This window comes from Loxodonta africana, chromosome 9 (assembly GCF_030014295.1).
Source record: "Loxodonta africana isolate mLoxAfr1 chromosome 9, mLoxAfr1.hap2, whole genome shotgun sequence".
NCBI lineage: Eukaryota > Metazoa > Chordata > Mammalia > Proboscidea > Elephantidae > Loxodonta > Loxodonta africana.
Genome location: NC_087350.1, coordinates 94,643,831 through 94,660,371, shown reverse-complemented (window position 1 = coordinate 94,660,371; position 16,541 = coordinate 94,643,831). Strand labels below are relative to the sequence as shown.

General features: G+C 38.8%; 1 long non-coding RNA gene across 1 annotated transcript; it reads left to right on the top strand.

Moving 5' to 3' along the window:
* The first annotated feature begins 1,266 nt into the window (after positions 1 to 1,266).
* LOC111749850 (uncharacterized) lies at positions 1,267 to 15,975 on the top strand. The gene is made up of 4 exons (XR_010322848.1): positions 1,267 to 3,261; positions 8,849 to 8,936; positions 10,072 to 10,186; positions 10,442 to 15,975. It is a non-coding gene; the product is annotated as an uncharacterized LOC111749850 (long non-coding RNA).
* Positions 15,976 to 16,541: the final 566 nt, after the last annotated feature.

The window sequence follows — 16,541 nt, the reverse complement described above, 5'->3', positions numbered from 1 at the left end:
TTAAAACACATTTTCTTTTCTTTTTTTTTTTTTTTAGCCAATGGTTTTCTGTTTCTCAGTTGCTAATCAGTGAGAATATCTTTGTTCTGCTGAACCAAAGTATTTGCTCACAAAAGCCTTTGAGTTCTCTGGCACAAGTGTCTAACTTAATAAAGACAAAAATCTTTTAGCTCTCTGCTGAGAAAATGGTGAAATAAATATTTCCATAAACATACAGAAGCCCATAAGATATTAGAGTTGGAAGAGACCTAAAAGACCTAAGATAATGCCCTCATTTTTATAGGGGAAAAAATTGAAACCCAGCAATAATCAGGAAAAGTTTCCCCCCACTTCCAAAATTATTATGTCCATACGAGTCACACTATAAGTCTGAATCGACTCGATGGGCAGCGAGTTTGGTTTTTTTTTTTTTTTTGTATCATAATATTTATGATATGTACTTATTTGTGTATTTGAATTTTGCTTCTAGTATATGTTAAACTCCAAGTACAAACCATGCCTTATTTGTTTCTCACTCTGAGTTCTTAGCAGAGTGCTTTGTACTTTGTGCTGAATATTCGTTTTTGACTAACTAAATGATATAATTTACCCTGTAAACCTGCCTTTTAATTCTCTTTTAACATGAACTTTTTGCTTAAGCTTCATTTACCATTCCATTATTTATCTTCTTTATAAAAGTGTTACCAGTTACCAGTAGCTGTCAGTTGACTCTGACTCATGGTGACCCCATGTATGTCATAGTAGGGGTTTCAGTGGCTGGTATTTCAGATGTAGATTGCCAGCCCTTTCTTCTGAGGCACTTCTGGATGGACTTGAAGTGCCATTTTGGTTAGCTGCCAAGGGTGTTAACTATTTACATCACCCAGGGGCTCCTATAAAAGTGTAAAAGACTAGTGTAGTTGAGAGATAATTTGAAGAATAATGAAGATTTAGATGGCTGGAACAGTATGCAGCCCATTGTTACTTTTAGGTATTCTGGGCACGGACAACGTGTTTCACAACAACCAAGAAAACCATCAATGTGAAAAATCTAAAGGTGTATGGACTATGTTGATTAAATATTTTCATTGGACATATACATAAATGACAGGAGCAGTAGTAAATAACAAATTAATCTTTAGCAATTATTGTAGAATGAATCAGCTAAATATTATCAAATGCTTAGGAAAATGTTGAAATATGTTAGGTGTTTCATATAATTAAACTATCAAATAATGATTGTGATTATTTTTCACAGTAGTCTCTAGCTTTGGGGCTGATAACATATTTGCATGTGAATGTTTTGGGGGTTCTACCCTTGGCGTTCCTGTATAAGTTGACATATATTTCTTGTTCTTATCCTGCAGATAACTGATTTATAGCACAATCATTCTGTGAAAAACCACTTTGGTTCTTAACACTCTTTGGTGTGAAGTGCACTTTAAGAATCATGGCATTTCCAGGGCTCCAAGTTTTAACTGTGAAGGTCAGTGCCTCCTTTTTAATCCTCAAGATTGATTTTTTTATAGCTTGGTGAAATATGACATGCTTCTCCTACTTCCCCCTCCTTCCTGTGCCTCTTCCCCTGCCAGTTTTTTTCTAGTTCTCCTGGCATCTGGACATCTATTTCTACCAAGTGAGTCAGTTAGAGAGGAAGTGTTTAACCTACATTTTTCATCTCAGCTGGGAAAAGAGGTTTGAAGACAAAAGGTGCCTGGGATATGTTGCAGTAGGACTCCACACAGCCCACTTGACCCTCTCCTGAGAACCACACTGGGTTCGAATTAGAAAATGTCAAGCGATCCATTTCTACTACGCATACACTCCACAAGATCGATACTTACATTAGAACTTTTTTTTCTTTGAGGAAAGGAATGGAAACATTTGTATGTGTGTATTTCTTAGTGCCCAGTCTCCCTTCACAAAGAATTGGAGGTTTTACAAACACAAACGATACAATCGGGTTAAGAGTGAAAAGAAAAATATATACATTAAAAATAAAGGAAATAAAACAACTAAAAAAAAAAACCCTTCTAATTTAAAAAAAAGTAAAGGACAAGGAGAAATATACGGGTAGGATTATAAGGTGAAAATGAATTGTATCCTGGCATACAGTGGCTCCTATCTGCTAAGTGTACATTGTTTATCAGGCATTAACATTATTGAGTCAAACATATGAAACTGTCACTCTTTGGAATCTGTTTAGATTTTATAGATGCAGGAACTGAGGCTTGGGGAGGTGTATTCATTCAATTCTACAATGACGGAACTAAGATTTGAACCCTGTGGTAGACTCATCAAGACCATAACCGCTATAACCTCTATAGCTTGTTTTTTTGGCGGACGTATTTCTTATTAATGGTAATGCACCGTAGTATCTCAGCAAATGTACAGATAGCTTAGCTTCATTTAACTAGTCATGTTTTCTTCCCAACCATCCATGCTTCAGAACTGGAATAGGTTGGAGAAACAGTAATTTTTGGGTGCTGGTGACGGTTGTGCTGGTGAGGAAGTGGAAAATACACAGGCTCTCCTTGCTCTTTGCCACAATGCAGGTCAAAAAGTAGTTCTAAAGTTAACTTTGGGGGTTGTATTCATCACCAAAAACTTGGTGTTAAATAAACCACATAGACCCAGTAAAATGCCATAAAAGGGAAGATAAAACACTATAAAATTTTACCATTATATAAATTGCTCAAAATTGTGATCTGAGCTCTTTAAAAATGCTCATAAATCACTGTACACATTCATTAAACAATATATATACATGCAGTAAAGCACCACTACAGTATAGTATCACCAACTGGACCTAAAATGAATTCTCCAGTTATATTAAATAGTAAACATTTAACAGGTAGTCATTTTGTTTGCACTGGACTTAGAACTTCGAAACAAAATTGAGGAAAGCCTGACTAACACAGGTCTCTTGAGAAAGCTTTAAGCTTCTTTGAACAGTTTCTTTTCCCCCAGATAAGTTTTCCTATAGCAAATGGAAGCCATCAGAATGATGACCTAGACCTTAAAGTTACCTCAAAGTACTGTAACTTGTCTATTTGAGAGTTTATTGAGCTAAATTGTAGTGGTAATTCAGTAAAAATGTGCTCATTCCCTATTATGTCTCAGACACTATGCTGGGAACTTTATATCATTTTTGTTTAATTTTAACGGCAACTTCATGAGACGTGATTCCCATTTTAGAGACTAAGAAGCCTAAAAAATGTCAAAGAAGTAAAATAATTTGCCCAAGGCCACATCAATGAGGGAACCAGAACTTGAACCCAGGTATGATGCCAGAGTCCATGTGTTTAATCATCAGGCTGTCTGCCCATTCCCCGAGAGGATCTGCTAAGTCTGTTATCAAGTGGAGACTTGACTATGTATAGAGAGTTGCTTTAAGAGAGGACAAAGGCGGGAGGATCTGGTGCACAGGTTGAAACTAGGCATCTCTGCTAAAATTGAAAGGTGGAACTATTTGTATTTTATTTATTGAGTGGGGGTGTCCCGCATTCAAATTATTTCCTGGAGCTACACACTGTCCAAGGAGGCATTAGTAAATATCTGCTATGTTCAGGTCATAGCCAAGTCACAGGAATAATATCTGCCTCTTTTTTTCTCCTACGTCCAGTCTTTGATGAGAAGAATAAATTTCATTCTGGTTCTTAGCAGAGATCAATGATAAGATTTCTGTCCTCTTAAGGGCATGTTATCTGCATTTAAAAAATTGGAAAGTGCAAATCAAAGAGCATTCCTTGGAAGGAGGGGTTGTTGGTAGGTGCCCTCAAGATTGTTCTGACTCATAGCTACCCCATGTACAACAGAATGAAACACTGCCCGATCCTGTGTGATCCTCACAACCGTTATGCTTGAGCCCACTGTTGCAGACACTGTGTAAGTCCATCTCCTTGAGGGTCTTCCGCTGTTTTGCTGACCCTCCACTTTATCAAGGGGCTGGTCCCTTCTGATAACATGTCCAAAGTATGTGAGACGAAGTCTTGCCATCCTTGCTTATAAGAAGCATACTGGCTGAACTCCTTCCAAGACACATTTGTTGGTTCCTTTGGCAGTCCATGGTATATTCAATATTCTTCACCAAAACCATTATTCAAAGGCATCAATTCTTCTTTGGTCTTCCATTTTTATTGTCCAGCTTTCACTTGCATATGAAGTGATTGAAAGCACCATGGCTTGGGTCACACGCACCTTAGTTCTTAAAGTGACATCTTTGGTTTTTAACACTTTAAAGAGGTCTTTTGCAGCAAATTTGCCCAGTGGAATAGTCCTTTGATTTCTTTTCTGTGATTTTGTAACTTAAAAAAAATTTTTTTATTGTGCTTTAAGTGAAAGTTTACAAATCAAGTCAGTCTGTCATACAAAAATTTGTATACACCTTGCTATATACTCCTAGTTGCTCTTCCCCTAATGAGACAGCACACCCTTTCTCTCCACCTTGTATTTCTATGTCCATTCAGCCAGCTTCTGTCCCCCTCTGCCTTCTCATATCCCAGGTGCTGCCCACAGTCTCATGCATCTACTTAATCCAAGAAGCTCGCTCCTGACCAGTATCATTTTCTATTTTATAGTCCAGTCCGATCCCTGTCCGAAGAGTTGGCTTTGGGAATGGTTCCTGATTTGGGCTAACAGAAGGTCTGGGGACTGTACCCTCCAGGGTCCTTGTAGTCTCATTCAGACCATTAAGTCTGGACTTTCTATGAGAATTTGAGGTCTGCATCCCACTACCCTCTTGCTCCTTCTGGGATTCTCTGTTGTGTTCCCTGTCAGGGCAATCATTGGTTATAGCGGGGCACCATCTAATTCTTCTGGTCTCATGTAGCCTCTGATTTATGTGACCCTGTCTCTTGGACTCATAATTACCTTGTGTCTTTAGTATTCTCCAGTCTCCTTTGCTTCAGGTGAGTTGAGACCAATTGATGCACCTTAGATGGCCGCTTGCTAATGTTTAAGACCCCAGACACCACTCTCCAAAGTGGGATGCAGAATGTTTTCTTAAGAGATTTTATTATGCCAGTTGACCTAGATGTCCCCTGAAACCATGGCCACCAAACCCCCACCCCTGCTATGCTGGCCTTCGAAGCGTTTGGTTTATTCAGGAAACTGCTTTTGGTTTAGTCCAGTTATGCTGACCTCTCCTGTATTGTGTGTTGTCTTTCCCTTCACCTAAAAAGAAAAAAAAAAAAATAGTTCTTGTCTATTAAGCCTTTTGATTTCCTGACTGCTGCTTGCATCTGTGTTGATTGTGGATCCAAGTAAAATGAAATTCTTAACAATTTCAATCTTTTCTTCATTTATCATGATGTTGCTTATTGGTCCAGTGTGAGGATTTTTGTTTTCTTCATGTTGAGGTGTAATCCATACTGAAGGCTGTCGTCTTCGACCTTCATCAGTCAGTGCTTCAAGTCCTCTTCACTTTCAGCAAGCAAGGTCGTGCCATCTACATAATGTAGGTTGTTAGTAAGTCTTCCTCCAGTCCTGATGTCCCATTCTTCTTCATATCGTCCAGCTTTTTGGGTTATTTGCTCAGCATACAGATTGAATAAGTATGGTGAAAGGATACAACCCTGACACACACATTTCTTAACTTTAAAGCATGTACTATCCGCTTGTTCTATTTGAACAACTGCTTCTTGATCTAAGTAAAGGTTCTTCAAGAGCACAATTAAGTACTCTGGAATTCCCACTATTTGCAATATTATTCATAATTTGTTACGACCCGCACAGTTGAATGCCTTTGCATAGTCCATAAAACACAGGTAAACATCTTTCTGGTATTCTCTTATTTTAGCCATGATTCATATAACATCAGCAATGATATCCCTTGTTCCACATCATCTTTTGAATCCAGCTTGAATTTCTGGCTGTTCCCTGTCAATGTACTTCTGCAATCATTTTTGAATGATCTTCAGCAAAATTTTGCTTGTGTGTGGTATTAATGGTATTGTTCGATAATTTCCATATTCAGTTGAATCACCTTTCTCTGGAATGGGTAAAAATATGGATCTCTTCCAGTTGGTTGGCCAGGTAGCTGTCTTCCAAATTTCTTGGCATAGATGAGTGAGTGCTTCCAGTGCTACATCTGTTTGTCAAAACATCTTAATCAGTATTCCGTCAATTCCTAGAGCATCATTTTACACCAATGTCTTCAGTGCAGCTTGAACCTCTTCATTTAGTACCACCCATTTTGGATCATATGATACCTCCTGAAATGGTTAAACATCGATCAATTCTTTTTGGTACAGTGACTCTGTGTATTCCTTCCATCTTCTTTGGATGCTTCCTGCGTAGTTTAATATTTTTTCTGTGAATCTCTCCATATTGCAACTCAAGGCTTGAATTTTTTTTCAGTTCTTTCAGCTTGAGAAATGCCGAACATATTCTTCCCTTTCAGTTTTCTACCTCCAGATCTTTGCACATATTATTACACTTTGTTTTCTCCAGCCGCCCTTTGAAAACTTCTGTTCAGCACTTTTATTTCATCATTTCTTCCTTTCACTTTAGCTACTCTGCCTTCAAGAGCAAGTTTCAGAGTCTCTTCTGGCATCCATTTTGGTCTTTTCTTTCTTTCCCATCTTTTTAATGACCTCTTGTTTTCTTCTTGTATGATGTCTTTGATGTCATCCCACACCTCATCTGGTCTTCAGTCATTAGTGTTCATTGTGTCAAATCTATTCTTGATATGGTCCCTAAATTCAGGTGGGATGTACTCAAGGTCATACTTTGGCTCTCATGGACTTGTTCTAATTGTCTTCAACTTCAACTTGAACTCGCATATGAGCAATTGATGGTCTGTTCCACAGTTGGCCCCTGGCCTTGTTCTGACTGATGATATTGAACTTTTCCATGGTCTCTTTCCACAGATGTAGTGGGTTTGATTCCTGTGTATTTCATCAGTGAGGTTCACACACGTATAGTCATTGTTCACATTGTTGAAAAAAGGCATTTGCAATGAAGAAGCTGTTGGTCTTGCAAAATTCTATCATGCAATCTCTGGCATCATTTCTTTCACCAAGGCCATATTTCCCAATGACCAATTCTTCTTCTTTGTTTCCGGCTTTTGTATTCCAATCGCCAGTAATTATCAATGCATCTTGATTGCATGTTTGACCAATTTCGGACTGCAGAAGTTGGTAAAAGCCTTCAATTTCTTCATCTTTGGCCTTAATGGTTGGTGCATAAATTTGAATAATAGTCGTATTAACTGATCTTCCTTGTAGGCATATGGATACTATCCTATCACTGACAGCGTTGTACTTCAGGATAGATCTTGAAATGTTTTTGACAATGAACGTGATGCCATTCCTCTTCAATGTGTCATTCCCGGCATAGTAGACAATATGATTGCCTGATTCAAAATGACCAATACCAGTCCAGATCAGCTCACTAATGCATAGGCTATCAATCCTTATGCATTCCATCTCATTTTTGACGACTTCCAATTTTCTTAGGTTCATACTTTGTACATTCCATGATCCGATTATTAGTGGATGTTTGCAGGTATTTCCTTTCATTTTGAGGTATTTCACATCAGCAGATGAAGGTCCGGAAAGCTTGACTTCATCCATGTCATTAAGGTCGACTCTACTGTGATGAGACTGCTTTTCCCTAGTGGTGTTTTGAGTGTCTTCCAACCCGAGGGGCTCATCTTCTGGCACTATATCAAACAATGTTCCACTGCCATTCATAAGGTTTTTACTGGCCAATTTTTTTCAGAAGTAGGCTGCCAGATTCCTCTTCCTAGTCTGTCTAATCTGGAAGCTCTGCTGAAACCTGTCCACCAAGCGTGACCCTGATGGTATTTGAAATACTGTGGAAAATCTTCCCCTATTACAGCAACATGCAAGCTCCCACAATACAACAAACTAATAGACACGTGGAAGGAGGGGTAATGGGATAAAAAGAAAGAATGGGAATTTTTTATGATCACGGAGACCTGGATTAAGTTCTGGAGTTGACACTTTTTAGTAGTGTAGCCTACTTCACTTCTTTGAGTTTAGGTTTCTTTTTCTGAAAAACGGGGATGATCCAAATTATCTCTGGAGTTATAATAAAGATATAATGCATGCAATGCATTGTAAACCCCTGACACTAATAGACACAAAACAAAAAAAATGAATCTTTTCAACTCCTTTCTCTGGCCAGCTCTTCTTCCCTCCCCTCCTTTTCTCTCCTCTCCCCTCCTTTCCTTTCCTCCCTTCCTCTCTCCTTTTATTCTCTCTCATCTCCCTCTCCCTCTTTTCTTCCCTACCCCCTCCTCCTCTCTTCTTCTCCATTTTCTCCCATTTCTTTACCTTCTCTTCCTTTACATTTTCTTTCCATACCCAAAAGTTCTTCAAAATCCTTAGAGTGTTACATATATATATTGTTGTAGCAACTATGTACAAAAGAGTCAGTAATTCTCTGTATTTTTTATATGCTGATATAAGTATTTCATCCTCACAAGTTTTAGAAGAAAAGGCTGAAAACTGGTGAATAAGTGAGAAAATAGTTATTTCTGAGGTTTAATTTTGTCCTGAGCACTGAAGAGACACCCTTTTGCCACTGTTAGCAACTTGATGCTTCCAAGAATGGGCGAGCTGAAGAACTTACCACTTGTGATGGATAAATCAAGCAAAAAGCATGAAGTGAGCCATCTAGAACTATACTACAGTCTATACATACTACATTACAAATGCTAAAATGTATTACAATAATTATTATCATGATTCTTATAACTCAGGTTGATATTGTTGTATAAAATTCCTTATATCGTTTTTCGATATATACTATCTTCGTGAAAGAAAAGATATTATAAAAATATATTTGTTAATAACCAAGAATGTAGAATGAAAGACTTACTATATAACTCCCTTCTAAGTATTTTCCCTTTAAGAGACTTTGGGATTCAACTTTGCTGTGGTTAGACACTGTGGATGAAACACTGAGTTGGAAATTTCACAGATGAGGTAAGTAACTGGGTGTATGTCAAAGCTGGAATTCATCAACAACTAGATTTGTCATCCTGTAAGTGTCTTTCAGTGTTAACCCCATTGCCCCAAGGCAAGTGTGTGCTTCTAAGGTTGATGCTGGTATAAAATCTCTCAGGTATAAAATTTCTTAGCTTGAGCAGGCTCTAAAACGGAGGGAGGCAAAGGGCAAATACCAACCACAGGTCCTCATCCTGCTTACCAACTGCCCTGATCCTGCATTTCTCAACAAAGTCTTTCTTTTGCATAACTCCAGTGGAATAATTCTCATTGACTCACATGGAAGAGTCTGTTCATGGGGCTAGTCTACCAGTTAGGGTTCTCCAGGGGATTGTTAAGTTTTGCAGTCAATTTCATATATTTGCATATAGACTTTTCTTGAAATCATTGTTCATTCTCAGGTCCTCTTAACTTGAAGGTCTTTAATTGGTTCTTTTAAGGTTTTACTGTTTTTTTTTTTTTTTTTTAATCCTGGATAATTTCATAAGATATATAGAAAAGGAGTTAATTCCAATTCGTGGTGACCCCATGGTTAGAGAGTAGAGCTTCTCTGTAGGGTTTTCTTGGCTGTAATCTTTATGGAAGCAGATTGCCAGGCCTTTCTTCCATGGCTCTGCTGGGTGGTTTGAACTGCCAACCTTTAGGAAGATACACCCAGCCTCAAATCCATGTCAGGGAAGCAGTAGGAAAAGTGAATGGATTTGGAACCACCTTGGGTCAATAAGACACTTGGGAGGACACTGAAGAAGTGGGAAGGCTGGGGAGGGGGAGAGTATGTGAACATGTCCCATTACTCTTGCCCCAGCTCTACTGGTTCTGTCATTATGGTGGCCATTTTGACAATGAGAAATTCTTCATGATGAACTTAATTTTCTTATCTGGAAATGGGAATCATAACAATATCTACTCTTAGGGATATTGTGAGGGTCAGATGAAATAATGGATGCAAGAGGAGCAGCACTACACTTCTCATTCTGTAAGGGCTCAATAAGTATTAGCTATGCAGCTGTTATTGTATCTCTCAGTTCTAGAATTCTATGATTGAAATCTTTCCCAGTTGGAGTCTCTAAATAACATCTCATGACTATGCTAATATGCTGTGTGGTTCTTCTAGAGTTCCAGACTTATGGTGAAAATATTAGAAACCTTTCCTGAGTCAGTGGTGCTTTCTAGGACGAAACTGGAGATACCTACTTGGAATGTATCTAATTCCAAAGAAACCATCTGAGGTAAGAGGTAGAGGATGGGAAACAACTTTGTAGACATTAACCCCAATTGAATAAAAGTTCCCAAACATCCATTTACGACATACAAAGAACCTACCATTAGTCTAAATGGAAAGAACAAAGTACAGGAAAAGCCCCTTCCTGTTATGTCTAAACATAAACCCTAGGAGCATAACCTAAGAAATGCAGCTTTCCAAAATCAAGTGTAAGTTCCAAAAGTGCTTTATTCACGAAGGCTCTTTTTCACTTTCCTTTTAGAATTCTTCCTTCATATGGCTCTCTGTGTGTCACCCTCCAGTGACCGCCTGCTCTTACACAAGGGGATACTCAGGGACTGGCCTACAGACCAGCCAGAGCACGTGGGCCAACTTGTAACAGCAAAGCAAGATGCTGAAAGCCTGAGTAGGGGCAGAGGAGAAATATGAATTCCTTTTCAGAGCCAGTATGGTTCTAATTAAGATCAAGGGCCCTGAAGTCAGACAGACCTGAGTTTGAATCTTGGTTCTAACAATAAAGTTGTGCATACATTTAGGCATAATGTATAATGTTATGAGAAACCATCTATTTCACAGGACTGTAATAAAGAGAAAGGGAAATCATGTCTGCAGAGTGCTTCATAGAGTGGCCACAGAGAGTAAGCATTTAATAATCAATACCCCCCCCAAAAACACCCACAAAAAAGTAGCCATCGTTAAAAGAAAAATTGTTATTTTTTCCTCAAAATCTTTTGTTTCTGGTCTCCTAGTGCTTGTGAAAGTCAGTTTTGTATAGACTCCATGACAGGGCTGTGGAGGAGAAAAATGATCTGAACAATCAAGACAACAATGAATCAACCCTCCTTTCCCCTAAAACCAAGGGAGGCGTTTTTTGCTTTAAAATATCCATATTGTCCATATCACTTAACTTAGGTAATTGTCAAATCTACACTTGACTTTTATGCAACTAGAAAATATTTGAAAAATTGTATGCATTGCACACAAACACAAATATGTGTGTACTTTTTACAGCATTTTATTCATCTGTTCTCTCCTATGACTTTCCCTACAACCCTGTGCGGTATGTTTTATATATTATCCCGTTTTATGGTTAAAGAAAAACGGAACACAGATGAGCATCCTCGCTGGGCCAAAGACCTTGTACATGATTGAGGTTAGAGTTGGGTTGTTCCTGACCCCTTTTCACTTCTCCCTCTGTACTGCTCTGAGGACTGGAGTGAAATGTACTACAACTTGGCTGACCAAAGAAGTCCCAGCTGAAAGGTAATCAAAGGAGAGGAATCCTTGGAAGCAGAATGTCTGAAATCCAGTTAAAAGTTAAAACGCTGTTGGGGATTGACAGCTGGCATTGCTGTCACTGCCCCGTCTAGCCACTTTACAAATAGCAAGGATGTTAGCAAGAGCTTGCTGTATGTGAACGCTTCCCAAGTAAGCAGCGATTGCTTTGGCTGGATTCTGCTCTGCTGTTTGCTGGCATGAGGAGCCTGTAGTCAGACAATTGGAGGCGGCAACCATTTTCTAAAAACCACCTGAGGCTTTTGGCACCTAATTTTCTGGCACTGACTAGGAAAGCTTTTTCTTTATGCCACTTCATTCTACTTGTCTAATTTTGCTGGGAAATCTGATCCTGCCAGTCCAATCAGTCACCTCAGTGGGATCCATTGTACACCCTGCAAAGTGCTCAAGAAGGGTTCTGATCATGCCTGACAGGCAAACGGCAGAGAGAAGTTTTGAAAAACGGCCCCATTTTCACAGCTTTTTCCGTCGTCTGTGGTTCCATGGTGTTTGAAATCAGGATGTGGTCCTGAGTTAATGACATAAGGAAACACTTGGCTGGTCAAATTGCCTACTTGGCTTTCCTGAACCTCACATGGACTGCCTTCATCCTGTTTCAAAGGCTCGAGCACTCTCCATTCGTTCCTCTCCACTTTCTGTGCAGGCCTTCCTCTGGTTTGTGGGCTAAGCGCTTCATCTTGTTCCTTCAAGCTGCAGACCCAGCCACCCATAAAAGAAACCTTTTGTGGATGGCTTCTGCTACCTGCTTATCATCCAGCCTCAATCTCAGGCTGTCTTTCCCTATTTTGAAACCTGAAGCAGTAGTTCTTCTCCAATTTGTCTATAGCTTTTTCTTTCAACTCTTTCCTCTTCATGGTAATTAAACAGGAGTTGTGCTCCTTGTCTAACCTTTGACTTTGGAATTCCTTTGTTCCTAAAGAGTTACGTTTACGAGATTAACGTAAATATGTTAAACTTGGTATTGATCTGATGACTTCGTAAACTACAGATTCCTTGACGGTTAAGGCTTTTACAAAAAAGCTTGCTTAAAATCTCTGTTAATCTACCTGAATTTCCTTCTAAAGGCAGTTACGTACAACACCTCTTAAAACTAATTCTCCAAATTTGCAGTTTGGCAGCTTCCTAAAGGGACTCTGGAGGGTTAATACACCATGGGGATTAGATCTTCATATGAGATGTACAAAAGCCCCACCTACGTAAATACTACTGAATTCAAGGAAGGTTAGAGATTTTTGTTTATCTATGAGAGGAAGGAGACCCATAAAATGCAACTTTTGGGCCAGTTACTGCAGAGAGCTTTCTTCCTCTAGATTATATTATATTCACATAAAAACAATGGCAGCAATTTGTTTTTAGCCTGCATATACCATGGTCATTTCTTATCTGAGTAGATACGATGGCCTTACAGATTTGAAAGATTTCATCAGCTGCTACTGGGAAGTTTTTTCTTGAGTTAAGATCCTGTGAAGCTTTGACCTTGACATTTCACTAGCTGCAGATTGTAATGAAAGCTACTTCAGTCTGGGGATAAATGATGTCTTTGGTCCTCACAGCATGGTGGGGCACTGGTAGCCAGAAAAAGGGAATATCCTTATTCATATTTCTGACTTTCCCACAAACTCATAGCATTTATTGAAAGGCTTATTGCCTCACCTACTAAAAATACAAATATTAAGTTTTTACCAACCAAGAAATAAAGTTATAAGCATTTCATTACTTTTTCTAGTACCCTTGAAGTTGTGTGGTCTGGGGCTTCCTGAAGGCATGAACTGTATTGGATTCAGTTACTGTCTGATCTCTAGAGCCTTACACTTTACCCGGAACAGAGTCAATCCAAAAACCAAACCCGTTGCCATCAAGTCGATTCTGACTCATAGTGACCCTATAGAACAGAGTAGAACTGCCTCATAGAAATCCCCAGCGCTGGTGGATTTGAACTGCCAACCTTTTGGTTAGCAGCTGACCTCTTGACCACTGTGCCACCAGGGCTCCTGGTACATAGTAGGCACTCAATAAATATTTGTTGAATGAATGAAAAGATAGAACCAGAGTAATATTTTAGTGGCCTAACTATATACTTTCAGGATAATGGAGTCCTTGAAAAGGGACAGTGATGACAAGTTTCTAGAAGGAGATGAATGGCATATTCAACGCTTCCCAAGAAGAAAGAATTGAGCGTCTATCACGTCTATCTAGGTTTTCAGTTACAGAAGCATTGAGAATTCCCTGTGGCTGAATACGGGTGAATCTTTAAGGCAAGTTGAAGGCCTAGGCTGCCCTAGTGGATATCAATACTCCCACGGAGTATTTTCCATGAAGAAAAGTGTGGGCTTCGTGTCTTTTCATCAAAACGTCTAGAATTTGGCTGACGGCCTGGCTTTTCCCAGGACATTAGTCAGGCCACAAATCCCACATTTGTTTATTCAGCTCACAGCAAGTGAATGCTGCCATTCTCCCATCTCCTTTGTTAGCAGATGCTTTGTTAACCTGAATTGAGCTCTATATCACAAAGTGAGATGACTAATCTTTTGGGGGTTTCCCCCCTCCCAGGCTCTTGTAATGAGCAACTAAGTCTGTAGACCACAAAGCCCAATGCTGTAGTTTTTTTTTTTTTTTTCTTATTCTGCTCTTTTATTTTGATGGTTCTACATTGCACTTAAAGAAACCAATACCTTCCATAGTGTGGTCGAACTGGCGCCACCATTTAGAAGAGGAGATTACTAGACTTTATAGTGTTTCAAGACAATGCTAATGGCAAAGGGAGGTTAGGTTGATCATATTTAGGTAGTCTTCCACCCTGCATTTGCAATAGTCGTCACCTTGCATTCTCAGAAAGTTTTCAAGCTCTGAATATTTGGGTGTGAAAGTGCCAGAAGGAGGAGTTGTCACACTTAAAAATCAGTTTGGCTGATCACAGAGTTAATAATATATGATGGATCTGGAATATGAAGCTAAACAGAATACATGTTCTTAATCATTAGGCTGTTTGTCTATGTGCAGATATCTGTGAAGACTTAGACTTATAAAAGTTCGAGAATTTATGTCATGGAATTGCCATTGACCATGAAACAGTAATTAGTTTTGGAAGACAATTGTGATGCAACATAGTGGAAAATAGAAAAAGAGATAAAGGAAATCATAAAGCATAATGTTTTTGGCAAAGTGATAAAGAGATTGTCCTTAGAAGATACTTTTCCAATGTTGAGTTCCATATTTCTGGATTTGATTCTATGAAAATCTTTATTGAACACCTACTTCATGCAAGATACTCTGCTACATTACGAGGGGTGGGAACCTATAATACAGTTCAAATTGGTTACAGGAAGGATGAAGAAAGAATAAGCATAAAAACAGTAAAAAGCAGAATAAAATATAGTATACAATGGGTTATGGAATATTATAGAAGCACAGAGCATTTTTTATTAGTGCAGCCGGCAAATGCATTACAAAGGTAATGACATTCTTACTGAGTCTTGAAGGATATATGGGATTTTGATAGGTGAGAGGGTATTCCAATGCAAAAGAATAATAACAGCAAAATCCCAATGGTGAGAAACTGTAGGGAAATTGTAAGCATTGCCACTTAAGACAGACCAAAAAACCCATTGCCACTGAGTCAATTCGGACTCAATAGGAACCCTATAGGACAGGGTAGAACTCCCCGTAGGGTTTCCAAGGCTGTAATCTTTATGGAAGCAGACTGCAATCTTTATGGAAGCAGACTGCCACATCTTTCTCCCATGGAGTGACTGGTTGGTTTGAACCACTTAAGATAAAAAAACAAGGATGATTGGTTTATATTGTGCATGGTGAGCAGCATGGACACAGTTGACCATTTCCTCTTCCTTGAACCACTGTTTTCTCCAGAGTCTTCCTGGCTTTGCTCCAGCCGCACAGGCCACTGCTTCTCAGCCTCCTTTTCTGGGCCCTCTTCTTCAGCCTGAACTCTATATGTCAAAGGACTTTAGAATCAGTTTCTAGCTTTCTTCTCTATACTTTCTCCTAAGTTGCTATCATATTTTAAAATACTACTTAGATGCCAGTGACCTCCAGATTGGTGTCTTTTCCTATGGCCCTTGACCTGAATTCCAGACTGTATATTAAACTGTCTGCTCAACATCTTTACTTGAATGTCTAAATTCCTATCCCCAAATCAGAAGTCTTGATTCTTTGCTTCTCAACTTTGCTGGAAATTCTGCTTTTCTACCAGTCTCCATCATGGTAGATAATGGGCACCCATCTACCCAGTTGTACAAGCTCTTCCCCAAATTAGGAGTTATTCTAGATTTGGTTCTTTCTCTCATCCTTAACATCTAATAACAAATTATTTTCAGTGACCCTCTACCCCAGCCCAAAAAGGTGACTACTGTTTTTTTTATTATGTCTAAATGTACTAATATATGCCTCTAAATGTATGTGCATGAATTACTTTGATAAAAATAAAAATAAATGAACAAGATTATTTTTACAGAGATTGTCTCTTAATTCCATTCTGTAAATTAACTCACGAGTTGTCCAGAAGAGCCATGCATTCTATAGTGAGTAAGATCATAAAATATGAGGTGCTCAGTTTGTGGAAAAACTGGGATTTATGACTAGGGCACATACTTCATCCTGTAACTTGATATAAAATTAAGACTCCGTCTTGTCTTTTGACCATTGTCAGGAATCTACTTCTTCTATTCTCTTTCTGAAAGACATGTTTATCAGGTGTTATAATTTGTTCCATGGAAACTCTTAACACAACTTGTAGTTTATTACAAGATAGTCAGCCTATCAGAATTAACCTTCTGGTTTCTTATAAGGAATCAACCAGTCAGAAACAAACTCATTGTGGTTTCTTTACTTAAGGTACTTATAATACATTATAATATGTATGAATGTTACCATAACTGTGTGAGATATATCCAAACAAGTTGTGATTATTACAGTATTCACTGATTTTCCCATAACTGCTCTCCCCATGATTTAGTTCCATTTTGAGAGTATAATTTCTTGATAGTTTCCCCCATTCCCTGGGACACTGATTTCACTTGTGAGACTTACTTTCATTCTGACTTCGGTGC